Below are 22273 nucleotides of genomic sequence, written 5' to 3' on the forward strand. Positions count from 1 at the left end.
CATATCCTTTGCCCACTTTTTGTTGCGGTTGTTTTTTTTTTTTTTTTATTGTAAATTTGTTTAAGTTCTTTGTAGATTTTGGATATTGGCCCTTTGTCAGATGGGTAGATTGCAAAAATTTTCTCCCATTCTGTAGGTTGCCTGTTCACTCTGATGGTAGTTTCTTCTGCTGTGCAGAAGCTCTTTAGTTTAATTAGATCCCATTTGTCAGTTTTGGCTTTTGTTGCCATTGCTTTTGGTGTTTTAGTCATGAAGTCCTTGCCCATGCCTATGTCCTGAATGGTATTGCCTAGGTTTTCTTCTAGGGTTTTTATGGTTTTAGGTCTAACATTTAAGTCTTTAATCCATCTTGAATTAATTTTTGTATAAGGTGTAAGGAAGGGATCCAGTTTCAGCTTTCTACATATGGCTAGCCAGTTTTCCCAGCACCATTTATTAAATAGGGAATCCTTTCCCCATTTCTTGTTTTTGTCAGGTTTGTCAAAGATCAAATGGTGTAGATCTGTGGTGTTATTTCTGAGGGCTCCGTTCTGTTCCATTGGTCTATATCTCTGTTTTGATACCAGTACCATGCTGTTTTGAGAGTTCTTTCTCTATTTGTTTTTGTTTGTTTTATGTTTTGTTTTTTGTTTTTTTGAGACAGAGTCTTGCTGTGTCGCCCAGGCTGGAGTGCAATGGTGCGATCTCAGCTCACCATAACCTCAGCCTCCCGGGTTCAAGTGATTCTCCTACCACAGCCTCCCAAGTAGCTGGGATTACAGGCAGGCACCACCACACATGGCTAATTTTTGTATTTTTTTTTTTTTTTTAGTAGAGACGGTTGTTGTTGGCCAGGCTGGCCTCGAACTCCTGACCTCAGGTGATCTGCCCACCTTGGCCTCCCAAAGTGCTAGGATTACAGGTATGATCCACCACACCTGGTCCTTTATCTATTTTGAATACCTATTCTTTGTTTTTTATTTTATTTATTTTTCTTTTTTGAGACAAGAGTTTTGCTCTTGTTGCCCAGGCTGAAGTGCAATGGCGTGCTTGGCTCACCACAACCTCTGCCTCCCGGATTCAAGCAATTCTCCTGCCTCAGCCTCCTAAGTAGCTGAGATTACAGGCATGCATAACCACACCTGGCTCATTTTGTATGTTTAGTAGAGACGGGGTTTCTCCATGTTGGTCAGGTCGGTCTTGAACTCCCAACCTCAGGTGATCCACCCGCCTCAGCCTCCCAAAGTGCTGGGATTACAGGCATGAGCCACTGCTCCTGGCCTTGAATACATGTTCTTTATCAGATATATGATTTACACTATTTCTCCTAGTCTGTGGCTTGTCTTTTCATTCTTTTAATAGTGCCTTTTAAAGAGCAGGAGTTTTTTATTTTGGTGAAGTCCAGTTGATCAATATTTTTCTTTTATGGCTCATGCTCTTTTGGTATATTTAGGAGTCATTGCGTAACTCAAGATCACAAGAATTTTATCCTCTGTGTTCTTCTAGCAGGCTTATAATTTTAGGTTTTTCATTGTTGTTGCTCTCTTCAGAGACAAGGTCTTGTTTGTCACCCAGACTGGAGTGCAGTGGCTTGATCATAGCTCACTATAACCTTGAACCCAAGCAATCCTCCTGCCTCAGCCTCCCAAGTAGCTAGGACTACAGGCACATGCCACTACAACCGTAGTCTAAGTTAAAAATTTTTTTCATGGAGACAGAATCTCGCTATGTTGCCCAGGCTGGTCTCGAACTCTTGGATGCGAGCGATTCTCCTGCCTCAGCCTCTCAAAGTGCTGGGATTATAGGCATAAGCCACCATGCCCAGCCAAATTTAGGTTTTATAATTAGGTCTATAATCCATTTTGAGTTAATTTTTGTATATGGTATAAGGAATAAATCAACATTCCTTTTTTTGCTTTGCACATAAAATCCAATTATCCCAGCACTATTTGTTGAAAAGACAATCCTCTCTCTATTTAATTGCTTTTGCATCTTTGTCAAAAATAAGTAATCCATATGTATGTTGGTCTATTTGTTCCATTGACCTATTTGTCTATTTTGTTGCCAATACCACACTGTCTTTTTGTAGGCTTTTCTCACTCTGTCACCCAGGCTGGAGTGCAGTGGCACAAACACGGCTCACTGTAGCATCGACCTCCTGGGCTCAAGCAATCCTCCTATCTCAGCTTCTCAAGTGCTAGGACCACAGGCACATGCCACCACACCTGGCTAATTTTTTTATTTTTATTTTTGTAGAGACCAGGTCTCACCATGTTGTCCAGGCTGGTCTTGAATTCCTGGCCTCAAGCGATCTGCCTACCTTGGCCTCCCAAAGTCCTGAGATTACAGGTATGAGCCACTATGCCTGGCCTGTTTTTTAAAAAACTTTTAGTTTCTAACTTGTAATTGCTAGTGTATAGACATACAATTTTTTTGCATATCAATCATGCAACCTACAATTTTGTTAAATTCACTGATTCTAATTTTTTCATAGATTTAATCAGATTTTCTACATAGATAATCCTGTTGTCTGTGAGTAAAAACAGTTCCATTTCCTTTTTTCCAATCTGGATGCCTCTTGCCTCTCATTTCTTTTATTTATTTATTTATTTATTTATTTATTTTTGAGATGGAGTTTCACTCTAGTCACCCAGGCTGGAGTGCAGTGGCGTGACCTCAGCTCACCGCAACCTCCACCTCCCAGGTTCAAGCAATTCTCCTGACTCAGCCTCCTGAGTAGCTGGGATTACAGGTGCTTGCCACTACCCCCTGGATGCCTTTTTTTCCTTCTTCTCTTGTTGCACTGGCCACATACAATGTTGAATAGAAGTGGTAAGATGAGATATCCTTGTCTTGTTCCTGATCTTGAGGAGAAACTTTCAGTCTTTCACCATTAAGAATGATGTCAGCTAGGCCAGGAGCGGTTGCTCACACCTGTAATCCCAGCACTTTGGGAGGCCGAGGCAGATCACCTGAGGTCAGGAATTTGAGACCAGCCTGGCCAACATGGTGAAACTCTGTCTCTACTAAAAATACAAAAATTAGCTGGGTGTGGTGGTGCACACCTGTAATTCCAGCTACTCAGGAGGCTGAGGCAGGAGAATCACTTGAACCTGGGAGGCGGAGGTTGCAGTGAGCCGAGATTATGCCACTGCACTCCAGCCTGGGTGATGAGAGTTAAACTGTCTCAGACCAAAAAAAAAAAAAAAATGATGTCAGCTGTAGGTTTTGGTAGATTAACTTTATCAGGAAGGACGATGGCCTTTATTGAAGGAGTTTCCTTCTTTTCCTAGATTGCTAAAAGCTTATATCAGGAATGGATGTCAAATTTTGCCAAATTCTTCTTCTGTGTCATTGAGATGATCTATATTTATTTTGTCTGTTAATATGAAGAATTACATAAATTGATTTTTTGTTTTTTGTTTTTTGTTTTTTTTTTTTTTTGAGATGGAGTCTCACTCTGTCACCCGGGCTGGAGTGTAGTGGTGCAATCTTGGCTCACTGCAACCTCCGCCTCCCAGGTTCGAGTGATTCTCCTGCCTCAGCCTCCCAAGTTGCTGGGATTACAGGCACCCGCCACCAAGCCTGGCTAATTTTTGTATTTTTAGTAGAGATAGGGTGTCACCATGTTGGCCAGGGTGGCCTCTAACTCCTGGCCTCAAGTGATCCACCCACCTTGGCCTCCCAAAATGTTGGGATTACAGGCGTGAGCCACCATGCCTGGCCTATAAATTGATTTTTGAATGTTAAAATAATTTTACTTTCCTGAACTAAACCCCACTTATTCACAACATGTTATTCTTTTAATATATATTGTTGGATTAAATTTGCTAAAATTTGGTTAAGAATTTTTGCATCTATTTCATGAGGAATATTGGTCTGTATTTTTCTTTTCTTATAGTGTCCTTGTTAGGTTTTGGTATCAGAATAATGCTGACCTCATAGAATGAGTTAGGAGGTGCTCCCTCTTCTTCAGTTTTCTAGAATACTTCATGTAGAATTGGTATTATTTCTTCCTTGAATGTTTGGTAAAATTCACTAGTGGTGATGGCAGTGGTGGCCTGTCTGGAGCGGCTGCTGCCATCATGTCAGCTGCAGCAGGGAGGTGCAGCCAGGGCTGCACACTCTGTGAAGCCGGTGACAAGTGGGAGCCCTGTCCCTTCCAAGTTGGTGGGGGTGGGAGCTCCCCAGGTGCAGCCGCAGCCACCCAAGTTGTGGCTGCAGACTCAGGCCTCCGGCTCCATGTTGCTGGCAGGAGCCCTACCCTCCCAAACTGTGGCTGTGGACCCAGGCATCCCTGTACTTTCGGGGGCCCGAGAAGGAGCCCCTGTCCTCACAGGCTCAGAAATGCCTGCTCCCACTGCCTGGCTTCTCTCTGCTTTTGGCACCTGATCCAATCTCAGAGCAAAGTCAGGGCTGAACCTAGGCCCGAACCTAGGCGCTCTCATAGCCCAGCCAGGTGTGCACATGCTCAGGGCAGTGTGGACACGCCAGCCCCCTGCTGCCCTGGCCCCCTTTGGGACCTTGGGCACCAACGAGCATGGGAGGAAAGCCAAGTGGGGGCTGAGGGCAGCTCAGCACTGGCCTTCAGGCACCCCTTGGCATGAACAGCCTGGGTGCCATGAATGGCAGTGGGAGGCAGAGAGGCTCCTGGGCAGAAGGGGGTGGGTCCCTGGTGAGCTGCCAGTCCCGCAGACAGGAGTGGGAATTTGTGGTGCCTTTTCCAGGCCCACCCATGGCCACCCATGGACCAATCAGCATGTACTTCCTCCCTTCTGAGGCACATAAAAGCCCCAGGCTCTGCCAGAGCTGGGCAGATGTTGGGATGACCAGTTGAAGAGAGGAGCTACCCACTGCAGGGCCCCTCTCTGCTGAGATTCAAGCAGACATTGAGACAACCAGCTGCAGAGAGGAGCTACCCATTCCAGGGCCTCTTCTCTGCTGAGAGCTGCAGAGATGACAGGACAACCTGCCTGTAGAGAGGAGCTTCCGATTCCACAGTCTCCTCTCTGCTAGGAGCTGAACACTCGTTGGGACAGCCAGGCTGTGGAAAGGAGCTGCCCCCTGCAGGAGACTGAGGGGTTCTATCACTCAGTAAAGCTCCTCTTCACCTTGCTCACCTTCCACTTTTCTGAGTACCTCATTCTTTCCAGTTGCAGGACAAGAACTTGGGACCCATCGAATGGTGGGACTAAAAGAGCTGTAACACAAACAGGGCTGAAACATGCCCCCTTGTTCACCACGTTGTGGGTGAAGAGGAGAGGAGAGCTGTGTCCCTTTAGGGAGGCCAGACCTGGGAGTTCCCCAAGCCAAGGCTGTGACTCCCTCTTTGGGGCCCTGCAGTTCCTAGCGTCTCCAAGCTTCCATGTGCCACTGTGTTCCCTGGTGCCCGCCATGGAAGCTGCTTGTGGTTTGCCGGGTCTGGCCACAGCCTCACAGAGAGCTGCCCGCCTCACTGTAGCAGCCAGCATATCTGACTTTGCACAGTGGCCAGACCCCAGGCTCGCTCACACACCCCTCGCCGTTCCATGCCTGACTCACCCTTGACCGGTGTGGGACCCAGGCTGGTATCATGAGCTGAGTGCAGCCTGCCAGATCGAGTGGGCAAAATGAGCCCAGCGGGCCCGAGCAAAACTCGGGCAAAGATGCCACCAACCACAGAGTTTATGGCCAGAAAAATTGACACCCCAAAGATCTTTTTCTGTTGTTGTTGTTCATTCGTCAAACATTTATTGAGCGCCTGCTACATGCAAAACACTGTTAACTAGTGCACAGACATTCTCAGAACAACAATCCTGCATTTCCTGGAGAGGGATGGCAGAAGAGGAGTGCGGCCTTGTTGTGAGGTTCTCCCAACTTCTTTTCTTCCTTGGGAATTGTTCTCTTCAATGTGGCACCAGCGGCAACCTTCATTCTTAGGTCGCACAAACCTTCAGTATCCATCCTGCTTCCTTTATAGCTGTTTCACTTGAAAACTAATATGTGGGAGCACTTCCTGCAGCAAACTGCTCTTGAATTCTTTTTTTTAATTAATTTATTTTTTTAAGACGGAGTTTCATTCCTGTTGCCTAGGCTGGAGTACAATGGTGCGATCTCGGCTCACCACAACTTCTGCCTCCTGGGTTCAAGCAACTCCTGCCTCAGCCTCCCAAGTAGCTAGGATTACAGGCATGCACCACCATGCCCAGATAATTTTGTATTTTTAGTAGAGACGGGGTTTCTCCATTTTGTTCAGGCTGGTCTCAAACTCCCAACCTCAGGTGATCTGCTCGCCTCGGCTCCCAAAGTGCTGGGATTACAGGCATGAGCCACCACACCCGGCCAACACCCCAAAGATCTTATAACAGTGTAACCATCTGACTTGCAGTTTTCTTTGTGGGATGATTTTTAATTACAAATTTAACTTCTTTAATAGATATGCAACTATTTAGATTATTTCTTCTTGAGTGAGCTTTGGTATTATTTTTCAAGGAATTTATCCATTTCATCAAAGTTGCTGAATTTACTGGCATAAAGTTATTTGTAATATTTTGTTATTATGGTTTTATATCTGTAGAATCTGTAGTAATCCCAACCTTTCTCATTTCTTATATCAGTAATTCGTGTCTCCATTTTTTTCCCTGATCAGTTTGGCTAGAGGTTTATCAATTTTACTGATATCTTCTCTTTTTTTTTTTGTTGGTCTTACTAGAAATATTATATTACTCTGTGTATACTTGAGAAGAATGTGTATTCTGCTGTTGTGGGATTCTGTGAGTGGACTTCAAAAAGTTCCACTTCAAAAAGGGGAAAAGTGGAATAAAAATTTAAAAAATTTAAAAATTTAAAAAGTGGAGATATAAATTAAAAAATGTAGGCTGGGCGTGGTGGCTCACGCCTGTAATCCCAGCACTTTGGGAGGCTGAGGCAGGCAGATCACAAAGTCAAGAGATCGAGACCATCCTGGCTAACGTGGTGAAATCCCGACTCTACTAAAAATACAAAACATTAGCCAGGCGTGGTGGTGGGCGCCTGTAGTCCCAGCTACTTGGGAGGCTGAGGCAGGAGAATGGCGTGAACCCGGGAGGCGGAGCTTGCAGTGAGCCGAGATTGTGCCCCTGCACTCCAGCCTGGGCAACAGAGCGAGACTCCATCTCAATAAATAAATAAGTAAATAAATAAATAAATAAATGTAAACTTTATTTCTCAACATAAGCTCCATCAAGTTCAAGATGTTTTCGTGAGCAATGATAGCAGCCATTTATTTAGTCCATCCGTAAAGAACTGAGGGTCCTGGGAGTTTAACCATGTCAATGCAATCTATTTTACATTATTAACAGAAGAAAAATGAATGCCCTTTAAAGATTTCTTGAGATTAGAAATCAAAAAGTAGTCAGAAGGAGCCAAATGAGGACTGTAAGGTGGATGCCTAATGATTCCCTAATGGTCACAATTGATAAGAGGAATGAGCAGGAGTGTCATCGTGGTGGAGAAGGACTCTGGTGAAACTTTCCCGGGCATTTCTCTGCGAAAGCTTTGGCTAACTTTGTCAAAATACCGCATAATAAGCGGATGATATTGTTCCTTGGCCCTCCAGAAAGTCAACAAGCAAGACGCCTTGAGCATGCTGAACAAGCGTTGCCTTGACCCTTGCTCTTGACTGGTCCACTTCTGCTCTGCCTGGCCCGCTGCCATGATAGTGCTTTGTCTTCAGGATCACACTGATAGAAGGCCGTGTTTCATTTCTTGTTACAGTTCTTCAAAGAAATGCTTCAGGATCTGGAGCCCACCTGTTTAAAATTTTCACTGAAAGCTTGGCTCTTGTCTGCAGCGGAACTGGGCACAACAGTTTTGGCACCCATTGAGTAGAACGTTTGCTCAACTTTAATTTTTCAGTCAGAACTGTATAAGCTGAGCCAACTGAGATGTCTGTGGTGTTGGCTGTTGTTTGTACTGTTAGTTATTGGTCCTTTTCAGTGCATGAACAAGATGAATTTTTTCCTTACAAATTGATGTGGATGGTCTGCCACTGTGGGCTTCAGCTTCAGCATCATCTCATCCCTTCTTAAAATGAGTGAACCATTTGTAAACTGCTGATGTCTTTGGGGCATTATCTCTGTCAACATTTCATAAGGCATCAATGATTTCACCATTCTTCCACCTAAGTTTCACCATAAATTTGATATTTGTTCTTGCTTCAGTGTTAGCAGAATTCATGTTGCTCTGATTGGGGCTCTTTTCAAACTGGAGTCTTATCCTTCTTAGTGTCTCAAGCTAGATCGTGTTCAGACATGTTATAATAAGTTAGTACGAATTTATTTTGGTGCAAAAAGAAATTGAGGCAGGCTGATGCCTGTAATCCCAGCTACTTGGGAGGCTGAGGTGGGAGAATCACTTGGGCCCAGGAGATGGAGGATGCAGTAAACTATGATTCCACCACTGCACCCCAGCCTGGGTGACAGAGTGAGACCCTGTCTCAAAAAAAAATTGAAATCCACGTGTAGTTTTTCATACTCCACATTTTTTCATGACCTTTTTGAAGTCCCCTCATATACATCAGGTCAGGCGAGCTGCTAGTGTTGTTCAGGTCTACTATATCCTTGCTGAATCTCTTCCCCCTTGTTCTATCAGTTATCAAGAGAGGGTATTGAAGTCTCCAACTATAATTGTGGATTTGTCTATTTTTCCTTGCAGATATATCAGTTTTTGCTTAATGCATGTTGAATCTCTGTTATTAGGTGCCTAAGCATTTAGGATTGTTATGTCTTCCTGCTCAATTGACCTATTTATCATTTTGAATTGCTCTTCTTTATTCTTGGTACTGTAGTCCCTCTGTATCTGCAAGGGATCTGTTCCAAGACACCTTGTGGATGCCTGAAACCACAGACAGTGCCAAACCTTATATACATTTTGTTTTTTCCTATACATAACATACCTATGGTAAAGTTTACTTTATAAATTAGGCACAGTAAGAGACTAACAACTAATAGTAAAGTAGAACAATTATTAAAAATACACTATTAAAAGTTAAGTAAATGTGTTCTCTCTCTGTGTCTCTCAAAATATCTTGTTGTACTGTATTCACCTTTCTTTTTGTGAAGGTGAGATAATAATGACACGATGAGATTAAGTAAGGGGAATAACATAGGCATTGTGAAGTAAATGGAAAATTCAGAAACAAAGAGATCATAAATTTAAATTGCACACCATCCTGAGTAGCGTGATGAAATCTCCCACAGTCTGGCTTCATCTGCCCAGATTGCCATTAGTCATTTAGTAGCTGTCTTGGTTATCAGGTTGACTGTGCTTATGTTGAACTGCCTGTGTTCAACTAAACCTTATTTTACTTAATGGCCTCAAAGAGGCAGAGTAGTTATGTGATATTTTAGGGCCTGGTTGATCACAGACAACTGAAACCTCAGAAAGTGAAACCATGGATAAGGAGGGACTACTGTAATATTCTTTTTTAAAAAACAAAACAAAAACAAGGCCTTGCTCTTCACCCAGGCTGGAGTGCAGTGGCACAATCTTGGCTCTCTGCAGCCTCAACCTCCAGGGCTCAAGCCATCCTCCCATCTCAGCCTCCCAAGTAGCTGGGACCACAGGTGCACACCACTACATCTGGCTAATTTTTTAATTTTGTAGAGATGGAGTCTCACCATGTTGCTTTGGCTGATCTCAAACTCCTGGGCTCAAGCAGTCCTCCTGTCTCAGCATCCCAAAGTGCTGGGATTAAAGGCATGAGCCACTCGCCCGGCCTACTGTAATATTCTTTTTTTCTGGAATCTATTTATCTAATAATAGTTTGACCACCCTAGGTTTTTTAAAATTAGTGTTAGCATGGTATATTTTTCTACCCTTTTACTCTTTTTTGTGTCTTTATATTTAAAGTGTGTTTCTTTTAGTCAACATATAGTTGGGTCTTGCTTTTTAATTTACCTCACAATCTCCTTTTAAATTGAGAAGTTTAGGCCATTTACATTACATTTAATGTGAATATTAATATGGTTTAAATATGTTGCTATTTGTTTTCTATTTGCCGCCATCTGTTGTTTGTTTCGTTTTTCCTTTTTTTTCCTGACATCTTTTGGGTTAAACACATTTTATGATTCCATTTTATCACCTTTGTAGGCTTTGAAACTAAAACTGTTTTATTTTAGTGGTTGCTTTAGAGTTTATAGTATAAATCTTGAATTTATCACAGTCTATCTTCATGCGATATAATACCATTTCACATATAGTATAAGAACCTAATTATAGTATACTTCCATTTCTCCTGACCCGACCGCTGTGCAATTGTCATACATTTTATAATACATTGCTGTTATTCTCATTTAAACAGCCAATTATTTTTAAGGAGATTGAAATAGTAAGAAAGAGATATGTTTAGCAATGTAGTTATTTCCAGTGCTCCTTATTATTTCATGTATAGATCCATATTCCATCTGATATCCTTTTCTTTCTGCCTGGAGGACTTCGATGAACATTTCTTATAGGGCAGGCCTGCTGGTGATAAATTCTTTCAGTATTTTAAAGAGGTTTTCCCACTGTTCTCAATGTTTCCAATGAGAAACCTGTCATTTGTATCTTTGTTCCTCTGTATGTAAGGTGTCTTTTTTTCTCTGGCTGATTCTAGATTTTATCATCGCTTTTGAGCGATTTGATTATGATGTGTGCTTTTGTGTGGTTTTCTTCATGTTTCTTGTACTTAGGGTTCATTGGGCTTCTTGGATTTGTTTTGATCAAGCCTGAAAAATTTTAAACTATTATCTCTTTCTTTTTTCTTTTTTTTTTTTTTTTTTTGACACAGGGTCTTACTCCGTCACCCAGGGTGGAGTGCAGTGGCATGACCTTGGATCACTGCAGCCTTCACCTCCTGGGTTTAAGCAATTCTTGTGCCTCAGCCTCCTGAGTAGCTGGGATTGCAGGTGCCCGCCACCATGCCCAGTTAATTTTTGTATTTTTAGTAGAGACAGAGTTTCACCATATTGGCCAGGTTGGTCTCGAACTCCTGATCTCAAGTGATCCACCTGCCTCAGCCTCCCAAAGTGCTAGGATTACAGGCGTGAGCCACTGCACCCGGCCTATTATTTCTTTAAATATTTTTTTCTGTCCCTCCCCTTCTCTCTCCTCTCCTGAATCCTCAGTTACATACATGTTAGGCTGCTTGAAGCGTACCACAGTTCAGTGATGCTCTGCTCATCTTTAAAAAATTATTTTTCCTCTCTGTATTTTGTTTTGGATAGTTTCTATTGCTGTGCCTGCAAATTCACTAATTTTTTTCTTCTGCTATGTTTAATGTGCCCTTAACTCCACCAGTGCATTTTTCACCTTAGACTGTTTTTTCATCTCTAGGAGTTTGACTTGGGCCTTTTAAAATCCTCCATGTCTCTATTTAACTCTTTCAACATATGAAACACAATGATAACTTTTAATGTCTCTCTCTGCAGATTTTAACATCTGTGTCAGTTCTGAGTTGATTTAGATAGATAGGGTTTTCTCCTTATTATGGATTATATTTTCTTGCTTCTTTTAATGCCTAGTAATTTTATTTTAATATAACAGTTTTATTGAGGTATAATTTACATATCATACAATTTACCTATTTTAAATATACAATGTCGGCCAGGCACGGTGGCTCATGCCTATAATCCCAGCATTTTGGGAGGCCAAGGCGTGTGGATCACCTGAGGTCAGGAGTCTGAGACCAGCCTGGCTAACATGGTGAAACCCTGTCTCTACTAAAAATACAAAAATTAGCCGGGCATGGTGGTGTGCACCTGTAATCCCAGCTACTTGAGAGGCCGAGGCAGGAGAATCACTTGAACTCTGGAGGTGGAGGCTGCAGTGAGCGGAGATCGTGCCACTGCACTCCAGCCTGGGACAAAGCGAGACTCCATCTCAAAAATAAAATAAAATAAAATAAAATAAAAATACAGTGCAATGTTCTTTAGTATGTCCACAGAGTTGTGCAACCATCATCATAATCACTTTTAAAACATTTTAGCCACTCCCAAAAGAAACTCTGTACCCATTAGCAGTCACTCCCCGACTCCCCATCCCTAGGCAACTACTTTTTCTCTGTAGATTTTCTGATTCTGAACATTTCACATCAATGGAATCCTACCATATGTGGTCTTTTCTCACTGGCTTCTTGTCCTTGCATAATGTTTTCAAGGTTCATCCATATAGTAGCATGTATCAGTACTTCGTTCCTTTTTATTGCTAATAATATTCCACTGTACTGAGTAGACCACATTTTGTTTATCCATTCATCAGTTGATAGACACTGGGTTGTTTTTACTTTTGGACTATTATGAATAATGTTGCCATGAACATTTGTGTACCTGTTTTGCATGGATCTACATTTTAATTTCTCTAGGAGTGAGACTGCTGGGTCATATGGTAACTATGTTTAACCTTATGAGGAACTGCCAGACTCTCTTCCACAGTGACTGTATTGTCTGACATTCTTACCAGCAGTGTATGAGGGTTCCAGTTTTTCCACATCCTAACACTGGCTGTTATCTGTTTTTTTGATGATAGCTATTCTTGTGAGTGTGAAGTGGCATCTTACTGTGATTTTAATTTGTATCTCCCTGACGGCTAATGATGTTGAGTACCTTTTCATGTGCTTATTGGCCATTTGTTTATCTTGTTTGGAGAAATGTCTACTCAGGTAAATGTCTGTTATTTGTCTTTTTGTTGTTGAGTTGTAAGAGTTTTTTTTTTTCTTTCTTTCTTTTGAGATGGAGTCTCGCTCTGTCCCAGGCTGAAGTGCCATGGTGCAATCTCAGCTCACTGCAACCTCTTACTCCCAGGTTCAAGTGATTCTCCTGCTTCAGCCTCCTGAGTAGCTGGGATTACAGGCATGTGCCACCATGCCCAGCTAATTTTTGTATTTTTAGTAGAGATGGGGTTTCACCATGTTGGCCTGGCTGGTCTTGAACTCCTGACTTCAGGTGATCCGCCCACCTTGACCTCCCAAAGTGCTGGGTTTACAGGCATGAGCCACCGCGCCCGGCCAAGAGTTCTTTATGCATTCTGGATACTAGATCTTTATTAGACATGTGATGTAATGTTTTCTCTAATTCAGTGGGCCTGTCTTTCCCTTTCCTGATGGTGTCCATCCAAGGATAAAAGAATTTAGTTTTGATAAATTGACAAAAATAAAAAGATAAATTAAAATTTATTTTTCTAATTGACAAAAAGGATAAATTAGAAAAATAAATTTCAACTTATCTTTATTTTTGTCTATTGTGTTTTATTTATTTGTTTATTTGAGAGACAGAGTTTTGCTCTTGTCACCCAGGCTGGAGTGCAATGGTGCGATCTCGGCTCACTGCAGCCTCCACCTCCCGAGTTCAAGTGATTCTCCTGCCTCAGCCTCCCGAGTAGCTGGGATTACAGGTGCCCGACACTGTGCCCAGCTAATTTTTTGTATTTTTAGTAGAGATGGGGTTTCACTATTTTGGCCAGGGCTGGTCTCGAACTCCTGGTCTCAAGTGATCTGCCCGTCTCAGCCTCCCAAAGTGCTGGGATTACAGGCATGAGCCACTGAGCCCTGCCAACTGTCAGTTGTTTTTGGTGTCATGTCTAAGAAGGCTTTGTCTAACCCAAGGTCATGAAGATTTATGGCTATATTTTCTTCTAAGAGTTTTATAGTTTTAACCCTGATATTTAAGTCTATGATCCATTTTGAGTTAAATTTTGGATATAGTATGAAGAAAAAAGTCTAACTTTATTCTTTTATATGTGGATATCCAGTTGTTTTCTGGTACCATTTGTTGGAAAGACTATTCTTGGCTAGGCACAGTGGCTCATGCCTGTAATCCCAATACTTTGGGAGGCCAGGAGTTTGAGACCAGCCTAGACAACATAGTGAGACCCTGTCTCTACACAAAATTTAAAAAAAAAAAAATTAGCCAGGCATGGTGGCATGAGCCTGTGGTCCCAGCTACTCAGGAAGCTGAGGTAGGAGGATCTCTTGAACCCAGGAGTTCCAGGCTGCAGTGAGCTATGATCGCACCACTGTACTCCAGCCTAAGTGACAGATCGAGATCCCATCTCTAAAACAAGAAAAAATACAGAAAAGACTATTCTTTTCCCTTTCAATTATCTTGGCACCCTTGTCAAAAGTCAATTGTTTGTAAAGTGAGGGTTTATATATAGACCATGCCAAGTAATTTTTTACTGGACCAGACATTAAGATTTTTCATTTGTCAGGTGCTAGGTATTTTTGATTTCCTGTAAATATTCTCGAGCTCTGTTTTGGGACTGCAGTTAAGTTACTTGGAACAGTTTGATCCTTTAAATTCTTGCTTTTAAGATTTATTGGGTGGGAGCAGAGCCATGTTTTGTCTAGGCTAATTATTACCTAGGATTAATTATTCCCCATGACTGAGGCAAGACTCTCCCCAGTGCCCTATCCAATACCCCATGGATAATGAGGCTTTCCTGTCTGACTGGTGGGAAAAGAAGCTATTCTGTTTTTTGTGACCATCAAAGTTAGATTCCTCTCATCCTTCTGGGTGGTTCCTACCCTGGCCTGGAGTGGGTTGCTCACACGCACATGCTGAGCAGCACTCCGCTGAAGTTCTCTCTCTGCGCATTATCTCTGGAGATGTCTCTGTGCCGCTCCTCCTCTCCAGTATGCTGTCCTGGGAGCTCCTGCTGCTTCAATTCAGGAATTCTGTTGGGCTCCGCCTCTGCTCCCCTTCCCTGTGCTGCAGCCTGGAAACTTCCCCCGCAGGCAGCTGGAGCCGTCGCGGGGCTCACCTCGTTTGCTTCCTGTTTCTCCGGGATCACTGTCCTTTGTTGCCTGCTGTCTAGCACTTTGAAACTATTGCTTCATACATTCTGCCCAGTTTTTTCCAGGCAGGAGGGTAAATGTGACCCCCGTTATTCCTTCTTGGCTGCTTTCTGAATCCTTTGAGCACATAGTCATGTGTTTGTCTTAGTTCGGGCTGCCATAACAGAATACCATACACTTGGTGGCTTAAATAACAAATAATTATTTCTCATAATTCTGGAGGCCGGAATTCTGAGATCGGGGCCAACATGGTCAGGTTCTTCGTGAGGGCTCTCTTCCTGGTTATGGCCTCCGATGGCCTTTCCTTGGTGCAAGCATTCAGGGAGGGAGAGAAGTGGGGGGAAGGAGGAGGAGGAGGTGGGTGGAGGAGGAGACAGCAAGAGAGCACTGTGTCTCTTCCTCTTTTTATTTAGTTTTTTAGAGATGGAATCTCGCTCATCACCCAGGCTGGAGTGCAGTGGTGCGATCTCAGTTCACTGCAACCTCCGCCTCTCGGGTTCAAGCTATTCTCCTGCCTCAGCCTCCCGAGTAGCTAGGATTACAAGCATGCACCACCACACCTGGCTAATTTTTGTATTTTTAGTGGAGATGGGGTTTCACTATGTTGGCCAGGCTGGTCATGAAGTCCTGACCTCAAGTGATCTGCCCGCCTTGGCCTCCCAAAGTGCTGGGATTACAGGCATGAGCCACCGTGCCCAGCCTCTTCCTCTTTATAACATTAATTCCATCTTGGAAGCTCCACCCTCATCATCTAATCTCACCCGAATTACCTCCCAAAGGCCCTACCTCCAAATACCATCACGTTGGGGATTAGAGTTCAACATGAATTTCAGGGGGACACAAACATTTAGTCCATAGCAGCTTTCTCCAGAGTGTTCCAGCCCCACTCAGTCCTGGGGGTCCATACTTTGCAGATTTGTTCTCCCTCGTTCGTGGAGAATACAGGCCCAATCACCATTATTTCATTTTATAGACCAGCAGACTGAGGCAGTGATTTGAGCCGCCTGTTCCGCCCAGGTGGGAGTGATGAAAGTGAATGAGATCAAGGCCTGCAAAATTCTCCATTTAGCCTGCTCAATGCCAAGGGGAAATACCTGGACCTGAGGTCAATCTGGGATTTACACTTGCCTCCAGCCTGTCCCGGCACACATTCCACACTGCTGAGCCTTGTTTTTCCCAACCACAAAGCACATCGCCATTTATAGAGCACTTTATTTGGAGGATTGTTGCTATCCTCAGTCCGTCATCACCCAGTTTCTCAAAAGAGGAGTCCTGGGATCTGCCACATCAGATTTTTGTTGGGGGTGGAGCACTGTTGCTTATTTAAAACATAGGGCTGGGTGCAGTGGCTCAAGCCTGTAATCCCAGCACTTTGGGAGGCCGAGGTGGGCAGATCATGAGGTCAGGAGATTGAGACCATCCTGGCTAACACGGTGAAACCCCGTCTCTACTAAAAATACAAAAAAAAAAAAAAAAAATTAGCCAGGCGTGGTGGCGGGCGCCTGTAGTCCCAGCTACTCAGGAGGCTGAGGCAGGAGAATGGCTTGAACTCGGGAGGCAGAGCTTGCAGTGAGCCGAGATCACGCCACTGCACTCCAGCCTGGGCGACAGAGCAAGACTGCATCTCAAAAAAAAAATAAAATAATAAAATAAAATAAAATAAAATAGATTCCTGGGCCCACCTTGGGTCCAACCTGGGCTCTTAGAGTTAAAATAGAGGGGTGGAGGTTATCTGCCCTCAAGTGACCTTTGGGAACCACTGATCCAAACCCTAGTCAATGATTTCCTTCTTAAGAGGTATAATACTTGCTAGATGTGCTATTTTTTTAAGCCGCACTATCCGTTTCTACCACTAACCTCATGAGCCTTATGTAGCATGATTTTTAAAAAATAAAATGCATCACAATAGTCTTTTGGACCATTTCACAAAACCCTTCAAGATGACAGAGAAATCTGATAAGTATTAGATATTCCTAACTCTGGAAGGGACCTTAAAGGTCATGGAATCCAACCCCGACCTGAGGTTTGGATCGTCTGTGTACCAGCCCTGCCAAATAAACACCTAGCCTCTGCACACTTCTGAAGACAAGGGCCTTGCTACTCCTCTTGGCTTCTGGGACTTTAGAAAATTCCCTCTGCTACTGAATCCACTCTGTCTTGCTTTAATTAGTCCTGGATCCAGAAAACATACCTGTTCCCTCCGCCCTAGGAAAGCCCTTCCTCTGAAAACAGCTGATCATCTCCCCAGAGGCCTCTCAAGTTGCAGAACCCCAAGCTCTTTGGCTGTTCCTCCTGGGATCCAGGTTTTCAAGCTTCTGAGAAAGCCTCAGTGCACAGCTGCACGTGGCTGCCATCATTCACTTATCGCTTGGTTTCCTTTTGCTCCTTGGGGGCCACCGCTTTCCCGAAGGGCAAGGACTGATGCAGCCTGGAGCTTGGTGGCCAGAGACCGCTCTCATTCTCCTGGCTTGCTCCTTGCAGCATATGAACGTGTGTTGTGCTACGGGCTTCCTGATATAAAATGGCTTTCTTCTCTGGGAGGTTCTTCTCTGCCCAACTCCTCAACTCCAAATCAAATGGCTGGTGTCTGCCTGTCTCCTTTACCTGCTCTGGACCAGGAGGCGGCGCTGAGCAGTCCTTGGCTTCTTGGGACTCTCCCCTCTCTAGGTTTCCATAAGGCTGCACTGTCCTGTTTCCTCTTTCTTTGACCATTTCCTCTCAGTTGCCTTTTCCTCTGCCTCTTTTTTTTTTAAGACAGGGTGTCACTCTGTCACCCAAGCTGGAATGCAGCGGCGCAATCACGGCTCACTGCAGTCTCCACCTCCAGGGCTCAGGTGATCCTCCCACCTCAGCTTGCCGAGTAGCTGGGACTACAGGCGCTCACCATCACACCCAGCTAATTTTTGTATTTTTTTGTAGAGATGAGGTTTCACCATGTTGCCCAAGCTGGTCTCGAACTCCTGGCTCAAATGATCCCCCTGCCTCAGCCTCCCAAAGTGCTGGGATTGCAGGCGTGAGCCACCGTGCCCTGCCTGCCGCCCTTTCAATATTGCCATTCCCCAGGGCTCCACCCTCCGCTATCTGCTCACTGCATTCTACTTCAGTGTTTCCTAACTTGGAGGGGATATTTTCTCCCCTTTGAGAATGTCATGATGACCGTAGATCCTCTCTACAGAATGGGGGGAAAAAAAAACCAAATGCGCAATATTTTACAATTCCAGGTTCTTAACACAAAGCCTATTTTTCCTCCCAGATTTTAGTCTCACCCTAGCTTCTTCCCAATCTCTCTCTGACCCATAGCTCTCTTGACCCTCAGATGAACAGATCAATAGTCAATGCTAAGTCCCCTCTGTTCCATCAACAAGCTCCCTAGAAGCAGTGTCTGTGTTGTTTATTATGGAGCTTCATCACTGAGCAGAGGGCCTCACTGGTAACAGGAGCTCGGCCACGTGTTGAGGGAATGGTCACCTGTCACTGCCATCCCTCCTTCATCCTCTGCCTCACATCGGGCCTAACCTGGCTCCTCACTGGTCCCTTCCAGGTCAGCTTCCACCTGGTAGCAGAGGCACCCTTCTGAAACTCAGTTCCCTGTCTCCCCTGCTTGGAGTCCTTGAGGGCTCCCTGTGACTTCCAGGATAAAGGGCATCTCTAAAAGGGGTCCCCTGCTGACTGCTCTTGCTTCACTGCTCAGCTCTCTCCAACACCCCTCGGCTCCAGCCACCTGGAACTCCCGAGGGTCTCGTGTGCATAAATGCTGCCCCTGCTTCCCATACTCCTGGGCCTGAAATGCCTGGCCCCTCTCTTCTTGGCTTTGCTAATCCATATTCATCCTTCAAAACTCACTCAGGCATCACTATCTTTTGGGAAGCATTTCCTGCCTCACAGCTCTCAGTTAACCATTTTAACATTCCTCCACTGTGGATCCACAGTTCCCAAAGCACACCCCACTCAGAGCACTGGTCGCACTACATTGTATGTGGGAAGTCACTTGTCTGTTCCCTGCCTGAGGGCAGAGACCCTGTCTTATTTGCTTTACCTAACAGAGCCCACAGTAGGTGCCTAATAATTATTTGCTTCATGAGGGAAAGGATGAATATATCAGTAAGGATTATTCAGAGAAACAGAACCAATAGAGAGTACCGTGTATGTGTACCTAGATCTATAACCTATCTATAATCTGCATCTCAATATATACATAGAGAGAGGTAAGGAGAGAGAGATTTATTTGAGGGAATTGACCCACGCAGTTGCGGGGGCCTAGCAAGTCTGAAATCTGCAGGGCAGGTCAACAGGATGGAAATTCCAGCAGGAGTTGATGCTGAAGTCTTGAATTCACAGGCAGTCAGAAGGCAGAATTCCTTCTTCTTCAGGGGACCTGTCTTTTCTCTTAAGATACTCAATTGACTGGATGACTCCCATATTTTGGAGGGTAATCTGCTTCACTCAAAGTTCACTGGTTTAAAAGGTAAGCTCATCTGAAAAATACTTTCACAGCAGCATCCAAACTGGTGTTTGACCAAACAACTGGGCACTGTATCCTAGCCAACTGGACACATAAGATGAACTATCACAATGAGTAAACTTCTCTCTGAGCCTCAGCTTCCCCATTTTAAAATGAAGAGCTATGAGAATATTCAAAGATTCCACTAAGGAATAATTATAATTAGATAACTTCTGGATTACACTTTATAATTTAATGCATTTTCACCACATCATATCATTTAATTCCTGTAACAACTCCATCAAGCAAATTTGTTATTGTCTTCTTTTTAATTTTTTTCTGTTTTTTTGAGACAGAGTTTTGCTCTTATTGCTCAGGCTGGAGTGCAGTGGCGCAATCTCAGCTCACTGCAACCTCTGCCTCCCGGGTTCAAGCAATTCTCCTGCCTCAGCCTCCCAAGTAGCTGGGGTTACAGGCACTCACCACCATGCCTGGCTAATTTTTTTGTATTTTTAATAGAGACGGGGTTTCACCATGTTGGCCAGGCTGGTCTCAAACTCCTGACCTCAGGTGATCCACCCACCTCAGCCTCCCAAAGTGCTGGGATTACAGGTGTGAGCCACCACGCTCAGCCTTTAAATTAATTTTATTTATTTATTTAGAGACTGAGTCACGCTCTATCGCCCAGGCCAGAGTGCAGTGGCACAATCTCGGCTCACTGCAAACTCCGCCTCCCAGGTTCTAGCCAATTCTCCTGCCTCAGCCTCTCGAGTAGCTGGGATTACAGGCGTGTGTCACCCTGCCCAGCTGATTTTTGTATTTTTAGTAGAGACAGGGTTTCACCATGTTGGCCAGGCTGGTCTCGAACTCCTGACCTCAAGTGATCTGCCCGCCTTGTCCTCCCAAGGTGCTGGGATTGCAGGCGTGAGTCACCACACCTGGCCTATTTATTTTTTAAGAGACAGGGTCTCTCTGTTGCCCAGGCTGGAGTGCAGTGGCACCTTCTTAGCTCACTGCAGCCTCAAACTCCTGGGCTCAAGCAATCCTCTCTCCTCAGCCTTCTGAGTAACTGGGACTACAGGAGCGTGCCACAACACCTGGATAATTTTTGTGTGTGTGTGGAGACGGCCTCACTAGGTTGGCCAGGCTGGTCTCAAACTCCTGGCCTCAAATGATCCTCTTGCCTTGGCCTCCCAAAGTGCTGGGATTATAGGTGTGAGCCACCATGCCTGGACTGTCTTCTTTTTTATAGATGAGGAAACCAAGGCCCAGAGAGGGGAAGAGATTTGTTGGCAAGTGGCAGAATCTGGATTAGAGCCTGGATTTTCCAATTTCAGTCTCAGGCTGATCCTTCTGGGACTGAAGAACCATCTTTGAGAGCTGAGGCCAGGAGGGAGTTGCTGGGAGCAGGAAGCTGAAGCAGGGGCAGAGGGGACCTCACTACAGAAACTCAAGAGGAAAACCACAACAGCAGGAAGTCCAAGTGGGCCTGGTCAGGCCAACCTAGGAATTCCACGATGTAATTTCTCTTCTCCAATTGAGAGAATACAAGTATGACCAGGGCTCAGCACCTAGTGTATTAAGGACTCCTAATTTGGGGTTTATGATAACTCATAAAAAATATGGCAAAAGATACATTTTAAAGGTGGTCAGAAAAGCTGGGCCATTGTTCTTTACTCACCAGGAGTCATGTAGCACTTACCGTTGCCAGAATATTCTCTTACAAATCTATTCCAAAGCTACACCTTCATGGCACTCCCAAACCAAAGCTGCAAAAAGACTTTCAGTAGACAGATGAGAAACAGAGCAAGGCCTTCTGGTAAGATATTCTATTTATTTTGACTTGGTATTACCTCTGTCTAATTATAGGATCCCAGAGGAACAAAGCTAAGTTTAACATTAGAACTCAGTGTTAATGGAGTAGGCAGTAGGGAGAATCTCAAACGAGTCCACTCTGCAAAACCTGTCAAGAAGCTCTCATCCCCATATTGAACTTGAGTTGGAAGAGGCAAGTCCGGTCTCAAAATGGAGGTAAAACTGCTGCCGGTTGCCCCCAGCCCGGCTCCGGCCATTGCCGTCGCTGCCAGGGGGAGGAGGGCCATGATCCAAAGGAACGAGAGCAGTTGAGAAAACCGTTTATTGGTGGTCTGAGCTTTGAAACTATAGATGATGGTTTAAGAGAACATTTTGAGAAATGGGGCACACTCACAGATTGTGTGGTAATGAGAGACCCCCAAACAAAATGCTCCAGGGGCTTTGGTTTTGTGACTTATTCTTATATTGAAGAGGTGGATGCAGCAATGTGTGCTCGACCACACAAGGTTGATGGGTGTGTAGTCGAACCAAAGAGAGCTGTTTCCAGAGAGGATTTTGTAAAGCCTGGCGCCCATCTAACAGTGAAGAAAATTTTTGTTGGTGGTATTAAAGAAGATACAGAAGAATATAATTTGAGAGACTACTTTGAAAAGTATGGCAAGATTGAGACCACAGAAGTTATAGAAGACAGGCAGAGTGGAAAAAAGAGAGGATTTGCTTTTGTAACTTTTGATGATCATGATACAGTTGATAAAATTCTTGTTCAGAAATACCACACTATTAATGGGCATAATTGTGAAGTGAAAAAGCCCCTTTCTAAACAAGCGATGCAGTCTGCTGGATCACAGAGAGGTTGTGGAGATGGATCTGGCAATTTTATTGTGGAGAAAACTTTGGAGGTGGTGGAGGTAATTTTGGCTGTGGTGGAAACTTTGGTGGAGGAGGAGGCTATGGTGGTGGAGGTGGTGGCAGCAGAGGTAGTTATGGAGGAGGTGATGGTGGATATAATGGATTTGGAGGTGATGGTGGCAACTATGGCGGCGGTCCTGGTTATAGTAGTAGAGGGGGCTATGGTCGTGGTGGACCAGGATGTGGAAACCAAGGTGGTGGATATGGTGGCGGTGGTGGAGGATATGATGGTTACAATGAAGGAGGAAATTTTGGCCATGGCAACTATGGTGGTGGTGGGAACTATAATGATTTTGGAAATTATAGTGGACAACAGCAATCAAATTAAGGACTCATGA

At 44.3% G+C, this 22273-nt stretch overlaps 1 pseudogene; it reads left to right on the forward strand.

The window, feature by feature from the left end:
- Nucleotides 1-18230: 18230 nt before the first annotated feature.
- On the forward strand, nucleotides 18231-22273 carry LOC100995391 (heterogeneous nuclear ribonucleoprotein A3-like; annotated as a pseudogene).

The sequence above is a fragment of the Pan paniscus genome, chromosome 1 (assembly GCF_029289425.2).
Source record: "Pan paniscus chromosome 1, NHGRI_mPanPan1-v2.0_pri, whole genome shotgun sequence".
In the NCBI taxonomy this organism is placed as follows: domain Eukaryota; kingdom Metazoa; phylum Chordata; class Mammalia; order Primates; family Hominidae; genus Pan; species Pan paniscus.